This window comes from Alexandromys fortis, unplaced genomic scaffold (assembly GCF_014885135.2).
Source record: "Alexandromys fortis isolate MF-2015 unplaced genomic scaffold, M_Fortis_MF-2015_v1.1 scaffold_72, whole genome shotgun sequence".
Lineage (NCBI taxonomy): Eukaryota > Metazoa > Chordata > Mammalia > Rodentia > Cricetidae > Alexandromys > Alexandromys fortis.
The window spans coordinates 6,379,145-6,396,081 of record NW_026067969.1 but is presented as its reverse complement, the minus strand read 5'-3'; the positions used below and the strand labels follow the sequence as shown (position 1 = coordinate 6,396,081).

At 53.8% G+C, this 16,937-nt stretch overlaps 2 long non-coding RNA genes across 3 annotated transcripts; one reads left to right on the top strand and one right to left on the bottom strand.

Moving 5' to 3' along the window:
• Positions 1–899: 899 nt before the first annotated feature.
• LOC126509317 (uncharacterized) lies at positions 900–4,158 on the bottom strand. Of its 2 annotated transcripts, XR_007594131.1 has the most exons (4): positions 3,999–4,158; positions 2,608–2,694; positions 1,336–1,400; positions 900–1,001 (listed from the first exon to the last, which is right to left on the bottom strand). It is a non-coding gene; the product is annotated as an uncharacterized lncRNA (long non-coding RNA). The 2 variants fall into 2 exon arrangements; XR_007594130.1 differs by lacking the exon at positions 3,999–4,158 and having other exon boundaries at positions 2,608–3,169.
• Positions 4,159–8,099: 3,941 nt separating this feature from the next.
• Positions 8,100–16,716, top strand: LOC126509318 (uncharacterized). The gene is made up of 3 exons (XR_007594132.1): positions 8,100–8,330; positions 8,542–8,649; positions 16,431–16,716. It is a non-coding gene; the product is annotated as an uncharacterized lncRNA (long non-coding RNA).
• Positions 16,717–16,937: the final 221 nt, after the last annotated feature.

Genomic DNA, 16,937 nt, shown 5'->3' with positions numbered 1-16,937 from the left:
GGGAGGGTGGCGGTGGGCGCGGGGGCGGAGGGGACCGGGACGCCGCGAAAACCGGCCCGGCCTCGGCCGTGGAACCGCTCCACCCGCCCGCGCCGCACAGCGCTCCGGAGGCACCGCATCCATCCTGCTGCGTCCCTGCATTTTAATTACCGCCGCATTAATATTCATGAGCCGGGACTCGAGGGGGACCGCGGGCTGTCATCTCCTCGCCCGCCCGCGCACCCCCCCGCGCCCCTCTTCCTCGCTGAGTCGTGGGCTTCATCCTCCCCCTCCCCCCTCGCGCACCAACAGTTGGCGCTCAGCGGAGCAAGGGTGTGAGTGTGAGCTGCTGTGTGGGGAGCTGCACAGTGTGGGCGTGTCTGTGTGCTGCAGGCAAGTGTGCCTGGATCTGTGCGGCCTGTGTGTGTGCTATGCAGACGTGTTGGTGTGCACCAGCGCCTCGACTGTGGGAGTGTGACCCTATGTAGGGGCCAGGGTGCTGGTCCATACTCAGGGGCAGAGTGCAATGGCGAATGTATGGGGAGACATGTCTGTGTGCCTGGCTGAGTATGCTGTCAGAGCACACCCCAGTGCATGCATGTGTGTTGTAGACCTGTGTGTGTCCATGTACACAGATGTGGGCATGTGTCAGTGTACATGGATGTGTGTGGGCATGTTTCTGTTTTCATCAGTGTGTGCTGCGGGAGTGTGTCTGAGTGCACAGAACGGGTGTGTGCTTCTGGGCCGTTCTGACCTCTGTTACGCACTTGCAGAAGGGCCAAAGCAGCCCAGTTCAGCAGAGCTTGGCTGTGTGCCTTGCTGTGGCCTGTGGGGAGGCTGTGCCATACCCAAAGTCACCTGGCAGGTAAGTAGTGACACAGTGGGGTCAGAGACAGGCAGGTCCTCACCGCAAGCTGCCCATGCAGTTTCTGGTGTGGTCCCATTTGCAGTTGAGGAAACTGAGGCAACTGGTCCAGGAATTTTAAGGAGCTCAGCAGAAACATCTGAACTGTAACCCATATCTGCAACAGTACCCCCGACAGGGTTATCATCAGTGTCTGAGTATAACTGCAAACTCCTCCGGGTGTCAGGCATCCCAGTGGCTCTCAGAACACAGCAATTGGTCTGTCTCCCTCCCAAGGAAGCCTTACATGCCAAAGCCTTGTCTAGCTGTCATTGTCCCCTAATGTCCCTAGTCCCTAAGCCTGTCTGCTGGAAGCCAGCTGTGCACTGGGGCCTCACTGAGTGCATAGGCCAGGCCAGCGGTCACCCCTCTCCTCTCCCATCAACCCAACTGCCCACCATGCACCCATTTACTCACCCACCCACCCACCCCCCATCATCCAGCTATCCTACCATCCGTCCACCCTGCTTTCCGTCTTCCTTCTGTGCTTAACTGCTTCCTCTGTCTGTCCTTCATCCTGTTCAGACACGGATCAAGAGAGTACCAGGATGCAGCCTGTCTCTTCCCAGTGCAATGCTTATTTCCCCCATGTAAGCCAGGGGCATGGGCAGACAGAACAAGGCCCAGAGAGGCTGAGTGACTCAGCTGGGTCACACAGCCCTGTGAACTGCCTGTGTACCGAGTACCCTCAATTCAAGCTGATTTTAGGGTCAGGACACAATTGGGAGAACCCTGTCCCTTTAGGTGACCAAGGAGCTAATAAGACTTGTCCCTGAGAGGCTAGGTGGCCTCAACAAGAAATTAGGCTAGTGGTTGGAGCAAACAGTCTACTTCCAGACAAACAGTTGTGCTGGCTGCTTCTGGGCAGATCCTGCAGCCTTTCCTCCACACTGCTGTCCTAGCCTCTTTGTCTCTGATGGACTGACTCCCAGGGGAAGGGCCAACAGAAAGGCCGAGCTGAGCTTCCACTGGCTACAGCGGACAACAGCCTTCGGCTGCTTGGGGGCTTCCAGCTTTTGGAACATCTGGGGGTCCCTCCCCACCTCAGTACCACCGAGTCTGCCCTGCTAAACCTCTGAGCCTCACCCAGGCCCTTCCAACTATGCCAGGAGACTGGAAATTTCTACTCAGCAGCTTGGTCTGGCTTGGTTTCCACTCTGCTTGGCAGGGGACGGAGGAGGGGCCAGGCTGCTTAGCTTCAGAACAGGCCCTGCATTCTTGGAGTTGCAGTCAAGGGTCACTGGGAGTGGGGCTTGTGGGGTCTGGTGAGCCTCTCAGTAATAAGGAGCAAGTGGCTCCGTGCTGAAGCCTTGCCTCTGGTTAGGCCCTGTGCTGTCTGGATCGGCCGGGCTTCTAGAAACTTTCTATCGGGAGGCCAGCCCTGTTAGTAACCTATTCCAGACTTGCTGCAAGGTTCAAAGGGGGCCTGCAGAGGGGCAGAGCCCCGAGCCTCTAAAGCAAAAGGCCACATGGCTATACAGAGATGGCCTGTCTTGGGACAGACCAGACGACACTCTTCAATTACTTGGCTGGGTGTGGGGTGGGATGGGCATGCTATGGAGAGCGGATATAGGGGCATGGTGGCTCCATGGAATGCCCGCACTAAGGTATCCCTGCCAGCGCCCAGGCGAGACCTGTGCACAGAACCTGGGTCCTGTCCGCTGCTGGCCCGCTCACGTGCTCTTTCTGCTAATTCTGGAGTCTGAGTTCTTCTCCAAACCCACCAGGCTAGGCCTTGACTGAGTCCTCTGTTTCGGGTTCAGCCGGTGACCACGTCCCTCTGCTCTGTACTCCCTGTGCTGTCGCCGGGCCTAAGACAATGGGAAAAAGAAAAAGGAGAATCTCCACTGGACACTGTCCCCAATGGTCAGCAGAAAGCAGGGTCTTCTGGGCTACAAAAGGGGTCTATCCGCCTTCCTCTAGAGGACTGGAGGAAGCAGTAGTGGCTAGGAAAGAACCAGCTAGGGAGTGAAGGGGACAAAGCAGGGACGGAAGAAATCACACAGAGGTGGAGGGATGGGTCCAGCCTGTGGGAGAGATCGCCACGGCGGGTGGTGGGGACGAACTAGGATCGCGGAGTTGAGGTGTAGGGGGATCTAGTCTCAAGGAAGGAACCAGCTGGGGGTGGAAGGAACCAGACAGGGACAAAAGACCGCGCTGGGGTGGGAGGGACCACCAGCCAGGGGTGAAGGGGACGCGAAGGGAACCGAAGAACCTCCCTGGGGTGGCGGGGGGCCGCCCCCGCCCCCATTCGGCAGGCCGGTGGCCCGGGGCGCTGCAAGCGGGCCAGAGCTTCAGCGGAAAGGAATGCCTGGCTCGGCGGGGGCGGCCGCGCCCGGGGCCGGCCTGGTTCGCGCGGCTCTCGGGGCCGCTGGCGCCGCCGCCCGGGCTCGCGTCGGATCGGGGCGCGCCTCGCAGCGGGGGTGCGCGCCGCCCCTCCCCCATAACTCAAAGGCTTGTCAGGCTGGTTCCAGACTCCTGGCGCCGGGCTCCGCTCCAGGAAAAAAAAGAGAGAGAGAGAAAGGAAAAAGCAAGCGAGGGAGCTAGGAAGGCCCGGCGCGCGGAACCGGCGACCCACGCGCACAGCCCGCGCGCCCACCCTGTGGACAGAGCGTGCGACACTCGTCCATCTCTGCACTGCCCCATCAATCGTTCAGTGACCCCGGCGCGCGTGGGTGGGGGTGTGTGCTGTGCAGCCCACCGCTCGGCGCGAGCTCCCTCCGGACCTCGTTGGTCGGAAGGCTTCCCCACGCCCGGGGTCCTGATGTAAAAATGCTGCTTCGGGGCGGGTTACAGCAGCACCGCGGGGGTAGCTGCTGAAGAGGTAGAGGCGGCTGCGGACCTCCCAGCTCGATAGCGGAGGGGACGGGGTGACCGGGGCGTGGGAAGAACCGGCCGGGTGCCTTTCCTTTCTTTCCTCCCCTTCCGTCTTTCTGCGTGCAACTTCGCTTACGGTAGAGAGCCGATTAGGAAGGGGTTAAGAGTAGCAATTTAGAGAGAAAGCGGAGTCCAAATCCCGGTTAGAGTCCTGTTCTCCCCTGCTGGGTGGCCTTAGGCCAGGGGCTTGCCCTTTCCACTTCCTCTGGAGGGGAGGAGTTGCTTGCTTAGAGCTTACTCTGAACACCGTGGAGTCCTATCTTCGTTGGGGTTCCCAGTTTTCCTCTTCGGCCCTCCACTGTGGCTCCTCAACCGACTGAGAGTCATTCTCAAAGGCCCTGGGATACTCCTTCAAAGGCCCGTGCATTGGGTAGTCAAGGAGTCTGCACAGGCCAGTATAAGGCTCCTGCTCCAGGTTCCACTGTGCACCATTGTCCCCCTCCAAGCCGTTCTCCAGACTTTCAGTCTGGGTTCTAGAACCAAGAAGGCCAGATGGCTCAGATAGCTGGGGCAGGGCTTAATTGGTTCTCTGGGGGTTACAACTGGGCTTGCCCCGGTGCCCGGGAGGACTGTTCTACCTACCCAGGATGCTAAAGCTAAGGCCTCCTGTCTCAGACTCAGGCTGCACAAGGTTGGCCTGAGTACCAGCAGGTCCTGGGCAGCCCGAAACCTGAGTTCTAGAGGACCTCCTGGGCTAAGTTGGGGGTTCTGCAGACCCCGTGGGAAAGTCACCTCACATTTTCCCAGAGACTGGCAGCTCAGCTTAAGAAACTCACCAGCTCCAGGTCATTTAGAGGAAAAGGACAAAGCTGGTACAGGCGGTGCCTTCTGCTTGTCACCTAACGGTGTCACATCCCACCTCAGCCCTGCTACCAGGATCATGCTGTCTCCTCTTCTAGGGCCTTTCATGTTCCCAGGTGCAAGCCAAGGGGACCCTTTGTTTGCTACCACCTTGTTCCAGAGTTGCCCTTTTCTTAAAATCAAATTTATTTATTTTGTGTAGGTGTGTGTGTGCTCAAGTGTACCATGATATGTAAATAGGGTCAGAGAACACCTTGAGGGAGTCCGTTCTCTTCTTCTACCATGTGGGTTGCTGGAATACAACTTTGGTTGTCTGGCTGGGCAGCAAGCTCCCTTATCCTTTGAGCCATCTTTCCCCACCCCTCCCCCATCAGCTTTTCTAAGTTTTAGTTCCCACAGCAGGAGCCTTCACATTCCAAAACACAGTTCCACCCCCCCATCCCCGCCCCTACCCTCCCTCCCTCTCCCCCCACCCCCTCACCCCCGACCTAAGGCTGTGAGACAGTAGTGCTCAACTGGTCTCTGCTTCAGAATTACAGCCTTGTCTGTGCACAGTGTTCAGCAGGCAAAGGGATTTGCTGGAGGCCCGGGCTCCTGCCTTTCTCAGTCAGGGCCTCAGAGGATGCAGCTAGGATCAGCATAGCCCAGCAACCCCTCTGCTATAGCAAAGCCTGTGATCCGTTGACCCAGGTCCCGGAAAGGACCCAGCTCTTCTCCAAAGGCCTCCCTAGATCGACCTACCTAGCCGAGAGCTGCACTGTTTACCAAAGGACACCCCCAAGGTCATCCTCATCTAGGCAGCAAACTCGAGGCCATTCTGAGCTAAAAGAGACCATTTCCAGCACCATGCCAGGCCTGGTGGCATCTGTCTGCACCCCCAGTTCTCAGAAGGCGGAAGCAGGAAGACAAGGACCCGCAGAGGGAAGTAGGGGAGAGAGCCCTTGAGCTCTTGGGAGAGCCAGCTTTTCTGCCCCTCCCTTGCAGCTCTCTCCTGTGCTGCTGGATGGAGAAGCCAGCCCTAACAAGTCCCCACTACTCTAACACACTTGATTGACGAGACACCCTCTGTAGGGTAAAAGGGCCGGCCAAAGAAACCAACCAATCCCTGAGCATGAGATCTAGCACCCTGACCCTGAACCCAGAGCCAGAGAAAGAAACACACCCTGGATCATCAGCCTTTGTCCTTTCCCCAGTGCTGGTCCTGGAGTCCTCTCAGCGGAGGCCACTGGACCTCAACATACCCATCCATAGCCCTGCAAGCGCCTCTTTCTGGGGCCAGTGGGAGGGGTCAGTGGAGTCTAGGGTGTGGCGGGCTTTGCCTGGGGCCCTGCACACACATCAAGTACAGTTACTGCTGTTATGGTTATTACTAGGAAGAGAACCGTGGGCTGGAGGTTAGGAATGGGCAGATGGGAGGCTGAGTAGTCATTTAAAAGTGGGAGGTTCTGGGGGGTGCGGCTCAGTCTGTAGACTGCTTGTCTAACATGCACGAGGCCTGGGGTTGATCTTTAGGGATAAACACACCGGGCATGGTGACACACACTTGGCATCCAAGCCCCTGGGGAGGGTAGAGCCTGGAGGATCAGACACCCAAGATCATCCTTGGCTACAACAGTGAGTTCCAGGGGACTTTTGCTTGAGTCTCAAAATAAGCAAGCAGGTAAACAGCCACCCACCGTTGTGGAAGGCCAGGCCGGAGGGAGGACTGTTGCCTTGCTTTCCGGGGGGGGGGGGGGGGGGGGGGGGGGGGGGGGGGGGGGGGGGGGGGGGGGGGGGGGGGGGGATACTGAGGCCCGAGGAAGGCAAGTGTGGCTGAATAGGACAGGCCCTTCACAGAAGAAGGAGCAGGCTGTGAGAGCAGACTGCAGAGCCAGTGGCTCGTCCCTCAGTGTTTCCCCCTGCCTGGTATTAGGAAGGGGCCACTGTCCCCACCCTGGGAGTATAATTGTCCAGAGTCCTCTAGAGATCACCAGAGCCAGATATTTCTATCCCAGCCCCAAGAAACATGGCTTTCTTGGTGATGGAAGCTGCTATGTAGGCAGCCAGGAGAGAAAAGCCAGCAAGAGTTGGATCCTGCATGTCACTACACCAACTTCCCATGCAAGGCAAGTTGCCGTAGTGCCATAGTGGCACACCAGTCCATGGGGTAACCAACTGCTCTTAGCTCAACTCTGAAGCCTGACTCTGCAGGATACTGTGGACCTGGTCAAAGGCCCACGGCTGGGAAGTCATAGGTACTAGGGGTGAACTTACTATTTTAGTTTTGCTAAGTGAAGGTGTCACCTCCTAAATATGTGTATTTGCACTGATAGACTAGTACAGCCTTAATCAAAGACACTTCCCTCTGCAGTGAACAGCAGTCAGTGCAGAGACTCATGGCTGATAAGGATGCTAAGAACAAGCGACATGTATTACCCCTGCCAAGGCTCAGGGAGCATCCCTTTCCACTAGGAGTGGGTGGGAAGAATGCAAGGACCAAATCATGGGGAGGAGGGGGTTTTAAATGCTATCTTTTGCTGTTTTGTTTTTTGAGTCAGGATCTCTCTCTATAGCTCTAATTGTCCTGAAACTCACTATGCAGACCAGTCTGACTTCAAACTCACAGAGATCTGCCTGCTTCTGCCTCTAGAGTGCTGGGATTAAAGGTGTGTGCCTGGCTTTTGAATGCTGTTTTAGAAACACAATAAAGCCAGAACACTCTCAAATTCCTGGTTGCTTCAGTTGCCTGTATAGAGTCAAGAGTAAAACCAAGCCTGAAGAATTCAGTTAGATGTGGGAGGAGCTCATGGAGCCAGGGAACCCTTGGCATGGATGAGTGCGCGGTTGGGGTGTGTGTGTGTCACTGTCTTCTGTGACTGAGCCACTGGGGAGTCCATTCCCCAGTGGACGGCTCCACACCCATGCCACATAGGCAACCCTGGTTAAGCCTAATAGGCCACAAAGTGAAAACAAAGTCAGGGAATGGAGAGATGGTTCTGTGGTTAAGAACACTGGCTGCTCTTCCAGATGCCCAGGTTCGATTCCCAGCACCCACATGTTGGCTCACAACAGTCTGTAATTCCAGTTCAGGGCATATAACGCCCTCTTCTGGTCTCTATGTGCACTGCAATCAAATGGGGCACAGACATACATGCAGGCAAAACACAAGTACAAATCAAAGAAAAATAAATAAATCTTTTTAAAAAACTGGGTTGCTTGTCTTTAAAAAACATGGAAAATGGGGGGTCTTGGTGGGATGATGGGGAGGCCAGGGGGCTGGAAGGAAACAAGAGAGAGTAAGAGCGTGAGCGTTACAGGAATATACATACATGAAATTGTCAAAGAATAAATTAATTTAAAAAAATCAGACACCCAGGGTTCTCCATCTAGGTTCTGTAACAAATTTAGGCAGCCAGCTCTGCAGCAGCCTCCTCCAAGTCCCTCCTCCCCCGGGGTCTCTGGAGCCTCAGTCTAGGGGGAGATGTGTTTGCAGAAGGACTTGATGTGTTTGCTTTGGGCAAATCTTTGCCTTTCTCAGCTGCTGTTCTGGTGAGAAAAGATCTTCCAGGCCAGGCAGCAGGAGGGGGAAGCAGAGCTGGGCCTGGCTGTCTGTGCTTCTCTGCAGTGCTGTCCCCAGCTTCCCGGAGTCTGGATGCTGCCCTATTCCAGGAGGATAGCAGTTGGTCAGGGGTCCAGGAAGGGTCCCAGTGGGGAGAAATTGATTCCGTGGTCATTGATCTCAGGACAGAGGATCATCTGGTCTAGATGGCCTGAATCGGAGATGGTGGAGGTAAAGGGGTGGACAGCCTTGTGAGTAATGAGTGCCCAGCCTTGGGAGGTAATCAAAGGCAGGGAAGCTTGGTGGGTGAGGCGTGTGGAGTGTGGGGCTGTCTCTTAGGAAAAGAACTGAGAACCAGTGGAGAGAATTTGAAGCTTTATTTTTAAAAGAATTAAATAGTATGTATGTATGTTTATGTGTTGCAACATGCATATGTGTGTAGATGCCCTCAGTGGCCAGAAGAGGGTGCTGGATCCTCTGGTGCAGATGCTACAGGCTGCTGTGAGGTGCCTGCCATGGCACTGGGAACAGAATGCAGGTCCTCTGCAAGGTAAGTGTGTGTGGTTAACCACTGGGCCATCTCAGAGCCAGATTTTTGTAAGTTTTTCTTTTGCAGTGCCGGGGATGGACCCTAGGGCCCCATGTGTGCTAGCCAGGGATTCTGTTGTGGAGTTCTGTCCCAAGTCTGTGGTTTTCTTCCATGGTGAAATTCCAGCACTTTCTATTCCTAATAAAACTGATCTGGCCAAGGGAGTGGAAGATTGCATGCTCAGACCCAGGTCCCATAAACCCTAGAGAGGCATCCTGGGTACCAGATCAAGCCCAAGCCCTTTCTACCACCGCCACCAAAGACTGTTTCTTTTGCAGTTGTTTGGAACTGTTAACCCTTTGTTATATTACTAATATTAGCACTGCTGATACTTGACAACCCAGCCTAGAGTTAACTGGACACTTCCAGATCAGGCTGTATTTAAGCTTTATTGATAGATTAGTGTCACCCACACGCAGCCCTACAAGGAAGAGCTGCCTTTGCCTGTGACTCCCTGCTTTGCCCCTGCCTCATATCTCCCAGAGGCAAAGCCACTGTGACTTCAAGAGGGAGTCCTCCTTTAGTTTCCGGGACACCTAGCTCTGAAGCATCCCACCAGGGTTAAGGGTCTCTGACTGTCCATACAGGGTGAGGTCTTATAGAAGCCCAGGAAGAGTTCTGAGACAAAGGGGTGGGTGTGCAGAACGAAGGGAAAGCTCCTATCACAAGGCTGCTTCTTCTGCTCCTGAGGGATATAGGGTAACAGAACCCAGAAAGGACACAAGGAGGGAGTGTCCTCATCTTCACCAGGAAAGCAGACACCTGGATGGAAGAGGCAGCGCTAGGTCATTAGCAAGTTCCTCATCTTGTCCTTCTCCTGTGTCCCCCGCCTTAGAATTTCTATTGCTATGATTAAACATAGCAACAAACAGGAACTGAGAGACACAGGGTTTGTTTCAGCTTTCAGTCCATCGCCAAGGAAGTCAGGGCAGGAACTCAAGGCAGGAACTGAAGCAGAGGCCATGGAGGGTGCTGGTTACTGACTTGTTCCTCGTGGCTTGCTCAGCCTGCTTCCTTAGACATCCAGGACTGCCTGCCCAGTGATGGCCCCACCCACAGTGAGCTGGGCACTCCCCCAATAGTTATCAACCAAGAAAATGCCCTACAGACTTGCCCACAGGTCAAGCCTATAAAGACATTTTCTCAGTTAAGATTCCTTCTTCCCAGATGACCCTGGCTGGTGTCAGGTTGACATAAAATCTAGTCAGGACATGCCCTTCCCATGTTCCACTCCTTCAAATATATTTTAAAAAAATAGTAGCATAGCCTAAAGGCTCACACCTTTAAGCCAGTACTCAGGAGGCAGAGGCAGGTGGATCTCTGTAAGTCTACAAAGCAATTTCCAGGACAGGCTCACAGGCTCCATAGGTACTGAGAAACCTTCTCTTGAAAAAAAACAAAAACAAATGAATAACAATGGCAGAATACTAAGAAAATTTTGTTTGAGGGCTACAAAGGCCCACAGTGTGACAAGCCACTGGCCAGGTGATATGGTCTTTGAGTGTTTTCTCACCTTTAAACCGGACAATTTAGCCAGGTGCACGCCTTTAATCCCAGTACTTGGGAGGCAGAGGCAGGCGGATCCCTGTGAGTTTGAGGCCACCCTGGTCTACTAGAGCTAGTTCCAGGACAGGCTCGATAGCTGTCTCGAAACACACACACACACACACACACACACACACACACACACACACACACACACAAACAGGACAATTAACTGGGTAATGGTGGCAGACATCTTTAGTCCCAGGACTCAGAAGGCAGAGGCAGGCAGATCTCAGTGAATTCAAGGCCAACCTGGTCTACAAAGCGAGTTCTAGAACAGTTATTAGGACTGTTACACATAGAAACCCCGTCTCGAAAAACAAAACAAACTAACAAACAAAAAACCAAGACAATTCAACTTCCCCTACTGACTTTGAGGAAAAGGATGAGGTCACAGTGTACTGAGCTGGCATTTTATGAACAGGTAGGCATTTGTTAGCACAACCATCTTAGAATTCTGGCCACAAACAGCAGAAGAGGAACCTGCTCCTCACAGCAGGGACACTTAATGGCAATAGGATGCAGAAGTCACCAGTTCTTCCAGGCTTAGACTCTCCCTGGGACAGCGCCAGACCACTGGCTGATTTAATCACCCACCAACCTGAAATCACCATGGGCGGTGTCACCTGCTGTGGGCAGTGTCACCGGCTGTGGGCGGTGTGGGCAGTGTCACCTGCTGTGGGCGGTGTCACCGGCTGTGGGCGGTGTGGGCGGTGTCACCTGCTGTGGGCGGTGTCACTGGCTGTGGGCGGTGTCATCAGCTGTGGGTGGTGTCAACCATCATTCAGCCCAGTGACACACACGCATATATATATGCGTCTGCCTGTTTGTTTATTTTGTTACGTAGCTCAGGCTGGCCTTGAACTCCCTGCCTCGTGCCTTCCTCTTTGAGCACTGGTTTTGGACTATGGCTATCTCCGGTTTCCCCACTTGCCTGCTATCCTTTTTGAGCCTCAGGGACTGGGTTTGGAGGCTGACCCAGCACCCTTGGCAGAACCCAAGTGACAGTGGCCCTAAGAGAGGCCTAATTTTTGTCTTTTAGAGGCTTTCCTTATTATTACTCTCAGGGAGCCCAGGGCCTAGACTCCTTTTGTATATACCATCACTCTGTGCACAGGATCAAAGAGGGTTAGCACCTCTTCTCTGTTCTTTTCTGTGCATGTTGGAGGGACCCAACAGGGCTTCAAGTCCCCTAAAGTCACCAGCATCTCTCTTTTCCTTTTAAAGGCAAGCTGGAGAGCGCTGAAATCATCACCTGTGTCCCATTGGTCAGATCTGATCACATGACTGTCCCTAGTCGCAAAGGAGACTGGGACATGTAGTACTTAGCATAGATGCCAGGCGCCTCATTGGACCTGGGGGTGAAGAGCTCTATTTCTGCATTACCAAAGCTAAAACGTTAGGAAGGACCCTGGGCTCAGATGACAGCACAGCGTAGGCTGAGGTGGCTGGCTTTCCGTCTGAATTCTTCACATTGTTTTAGGGAATACTGTCCCTAGGCCCGAGCTTGAAATGGCTCTGGCAGCTTTGTAGGGGGCACTATCCCATGCCTTGTACTCTCTAGATGATAAAGAGACTCCTTAGAGGACACAGTTACTCAGGACCTCAGGACCCACTGCCACTTGCAGAGAAATCCGCAGACCTCCAATCTCACTCAAAGAGAAAATGGGACAGAGCTTTAAAGGGCCTCACAGCCCTGCCATCTCTGCTGTCCCAGGGACTAGCTGGGGCCACCGGCACCATGGGCTTTCCAAGGCTGATCTGAAGCTCATGCAGGTGTCTTTGCCGAATCCCTCCTAACACTCCAGTCTGGGCCCAAGGTCGCTCCTAACCCACAGAGGACAGAGCAGAGCTGGCTCACTCATCATAGAATGGTTCTCTATACTGTAGACACTAGACTCAAGGTCGGGGCCTAGTCCCCGCACCAGATGGACCCTTGCTCTTCACAGTGTGTAAGCCTGTCTCTGGTCACAGATAGAACGATAGTGGCGTCCAGTTTGGTCTGAGTCTCCGTCCACTGTAGCCATCAACAAACAGGGCAGGCCAGGAGCTCCTGCAGGGAGCCACCCACTTCTCCTCGGAGGCACAACTCCCTGCTGGCAACACTCTTCCAGGCAGCAGTGCTCATATTAAACCATCGCTGGACCCCCTCATATCACCAGGTCCCCATGACCCTCTGCCAGCTGTGTCTGCGTGGCATTCTGATGGACAGGAATGGCGATCTCTTCCTCCACTGCTGCAGACACAATGCCTCAGGGATGGAGCACCCTGAGGATTCCTGGCAGGAGCTGGGAGAATGAATGAGTGGGTGAATGAGTGATTGACAAGTGAGTGAGTGAACTCTGCCCTCAGCCCAGGGATGTGTGCTTAGGTTATGAACTTAGATGCAGCATGTGGGGGAGGGGGGTTTCCACCTCTGCCATTTACTGGCTGTGTCACCCAGAGTAGCGTGTCTTCTTGAGCTTTGTTTTCCTCCCCTCATAGATCGGGATTAACAGCACCTCATAGGAGACGATATGATTTTGGGGTGTAAAGCAGACCCTGACACCCCACAACTGCGATACTGGCTTTCCTGGAGCCACACGAGGCTGATTCTACAACCCAATGTCAAGATCCTCCAGCCTGGGGCTGGAGAGATGGCTCAGTGGTTAAGAGCATTGTCTGCTCTTCCAAAGGTCCTGAGTTCAATTCCCGGCAACCATATGGTGGCTCACAACCATCTGTAATAAGGTTTGGTGCCCATTTCTGGCCTGCAGACATACACACAGACAGAACACTGTATATATAATAAATAAATAAATATTTTTAAAAAAAAGATCCTCCAGCCTGGCTGCCTTAAGGGCATGAATAGGCGACAGAAAGGTTTGCTGGGTAGAGAGAGGGCTCAGCAGTGAACGGTTCTTGCTGCCAAGCCTGATGACCTGAGTTCTATCCCTGAGACCCACATGGTGGAAGGCTAGACCAACTCCTTTTACCTCCATGTATGAGCACACACACCACGCACACACGCACGCACACACACACACCCCCAAACAAATAAAAAAGCGAAAACTTAAAATTTCCATGCATTCACTTATTAATTCTTGACCCACGATGAGATGTATGGTCTTGTTGTTAGCCTCACCTGGATGCTAGTGGAGGCAGAAAGGAGAGGCCTGGGCAAAGCTGAAGCCACCATGGCCAGCCTCCATGCAGAGGGAAGTGGTCGAGACTCTGCCAGCCAGCAACCCGAGGCTCACCTAGCTTCCCTGTCCTCCATGTCATTTCTGGTCTTTTCAACCTTTCCCGGAAGGGGCTCTGCCCCACGTTGCTGGAACCTGGCAGCCAGGTCCTGCTCCCACTGGGTTTCCTTCCGTCCTCTTGCCAGCAACTCCTGGGATTCTCTGAACCATTGGTGACTGCCTGTGGCTCTTAGCCCACAGGGTCTGGGGTAAAACCCAACTTCTCCTGAGATGTGAGAGGTATCACCAATGCTGGTGGAGGCTTCTGGCTTCAGTGGAGCTGGGCGGAAGGAACTGCGTGGAAAGAACATGAAGAAGAGGTCAGAAAACAAAGGATAGCATAGCAGACATTCAAGAAGCACAGCGTGTGTGCGTGCGTGTGCACATGCGTGTGTCTGTATGTGTATGTGCACACGCGAGTGTGTGCATGTATTTGTGTGTGTGTGCGCGAGAGTGTGTGCACATGTGTGTGCACGAGTGTGTGTGCATGCGTGTGTGTGCATGTGTGCATGCGTATGTGTGTCTGTTTGTGCACACGTGTGCGAGTGTGTGAGTGTGTGTGCGCGCACGTGCGTGCGTGCGTAAGTGTGCACATGGGCAGTGGTCATGGCCTGTGTGTAGAGGTCAGAGGCCACCTTCAGGAGTTGGTTCTCTCTTGGCAGCAATTACCTTACCTGTCTGAGTCATCTTGCTGGCCCAGCACTAATCCATTCTGAGGGCACAGCACCCACAACTCAGCCCTGCCTGACCTTGCCTATCCGCTAGTGGCACTTAACCTAGGGGACACGTTGAAGCAATGTCCCTAGAACCTTCTGACCATATCCCCACACTGCCACCTTTACCATGGAAACCAGGTGTTCTCCTTGCTGGTGCTACAGCACCAGCAGCTTTTGTCTGTCCTTTTCAATCTATACAGCATCCTTGCCCATCCCAAGACCCCCTGTCGGCCCCCTTCACACACAGACTACCGAGGGGAGACATCTGCTTAGGTAATGCTAGGGAAGCGTCTGCCTTATTACCTTGGTTCAATAGTAGCAGCCATGTCTTGGGCTTACCCAGTATGCATTGCAGCATAGTAAAGCCCCATGCAGACAGGGTAACAGGGCAGAGTCCAAGCCCAGTCTTCAGCTTCTGGAAAATACACGAGTCTGGGAACTTCACAAATAATGGCTCTGGGGCCTCCTGGAATCCGCTGGCCCACAGGAGCAGAGAAGAAACGCTGGGAGGGGGGACACCATGGTGCAGGGAAGACCATGCTGCACCTGTATTTCCAGGCTCAGAAGCAGGAGCCCACTATAGAAGAGCCAGTCCCCATTCCAGAGTTCTTCCCTGCCTTCACAGGAATACTTCCTCTGGGCGTTTCCACTCACAGGAAAGGATGCATGGATGAACCAGCCAGGTGCATGCACCTGTCACCACCGCACACAAGAACACAGCACCACATCTGCACACATACAAAGCACGTGCACACGCTGCTCACCAACACACCTGTGCAGCCCAAAGGTGCACATATACAAGCAGGCACAAATGCTCATATACTCCTGCATGGCACACATGGCACACATAAAGACACGCAGCCATATGTGCCCCAGGCATGTAATATGGATAGCACACAGTTACATGTGTTTAAGTATACACACATGTGCACACAAACATGGTATAATTATGCACATAGCACTGCCCACACATACTCCTAAACATTCAATATGGGTGCACACATACACACCCACACACCCTGCAGAGTCAGGGTCTGCACGCTTGCACAGACAGGACACTGCACATGCTACTGACATACACACACTCCATAGACTCTTCTGATGGAGTCCAAGTGCTCTCCTTCCCACTTCTGGTGGGAACAACAAGGAATTGTAGGTCCTTGGGGGAGCTTTCAAAGGCCGTGGTGGTTGGGAAAATGGACCTGGCTGACCTTCCTTACCCACCAAAAGGAGCAGACTCCTGGGCAGGGTACCTGGTTCCAAGTCCAAGGCCTGGGGAGGGGTAGAGTTGGATGGTGATGGCAGGTGACGTTGGCAGAGATATCAGGGTCATAACCTACACCCACAGCCCCTAATCTTCATGCCCTGGGTCTCCCTGGCTGCACTAGAGATGGGGAGCAGAAAGTACTTAGAGAAGTGTCAAGGTTGTATTGGGGTGTCATTGGAGGTAGAAAGGATAGAGCCAACAAAACCCGCAGTGACTGGATGGATGGATGCTTGGGGCTGGGGTAAGGGGAGGAGGGGCTTCTTTGCATGGTGCACTCAGCTCTGGGGTCTGTGCACCAGCCAGGCCGGACTTCTGACTGGTGGGTTGTTTTGCTCAGCTCACTAGCCCTGAGTCTGTCCCCTGTCTCTGACAAGAATATGAGTCTTAAGGACAGATATAACATGAAGGCCTGCTTGCTGGGGTTTCTGTCCTGCCCAGTTCCCATAGCCGGTAAATCCCAAAGAAAATCACACAGAGATCTCTATAAGTTATAAACTATTTGGTCCATTAGCTCAGGCTTCTTGTTAACTCTTGTAACTTATATTAGCCCATTATTCTAGTATATACTAGCCACATGGCTCAGTATCTTTTGCAGCGGGGTAGGTCATATCTTCCTTCTTTGGTGTCTGGGCAGGACTGGGGAAGAATGGGCTTCCTCCTTCCCAGTATTCTCCTGTTCTTATTGCCCCGCCTCTACTTCCTATCTGGTTGTCCCACCTATACTTCCTGCCTGGCTACTGGCCAATCAGGGTTTATTTAAAACATAATTGACAGAATACAGAATTGTCCCACACCAGACAGAGGGTAGCCAGACAGAGAAAAAGCCCACAAATGGGGCTCGTGTCTCCTTTGCTCCGCTGTACCCACCCCGGAAGTGGACAGGCTGCAGCCCTCTGCTAGCTGATGCCTCAGGCCCTGGGACTTTTGCCCCTAGGGCTGGCAGGTGTCTACCCCTGAACCTCTGCCAATCAAAATCTCTTCATTTCTGTCTAGGATCACCAACCCTGGGGACAAGGAAGTACTAAAGGATGTGCCGTAGCACCTCAGAAGACCAGGCTCCCTGACAGTCTCTCCTCCCAAGTCCAGTCTGGAGTCGGCCCCTCCCCACCCACGTATGCAGTCAGGACCACAGCCCAAATCCTCTCTGTCCGTTCATCTGCCAGCTGCCAACCTATTTCAGTCCCATCTGTGGAGCCTTCCTGATAACGCTTCTGCCTCCACCTCTGCCCCACAGTCACTTTCCCTCATGACAGCCAGGGAGATCTTTCTGGAAAGTGCTTCTAAATGTGCCACTCCCCCTGCCTGAAACCTTCCATGGCACCCATTACTCTCAGTAGAACACTGAAAATAACATGCCTACAAGCCTAGAGTGGCCAGCCCTCGCTGACTTTCACCTCCCAAGACTCTCGGCTTCTAAAAGGACCACGTTTCAACGGTCCGCCTTTTCTCTGCTGTCATCCCAGCCCGGATCCTTGCACACTCGGTGTGTCTGTCTGTCTG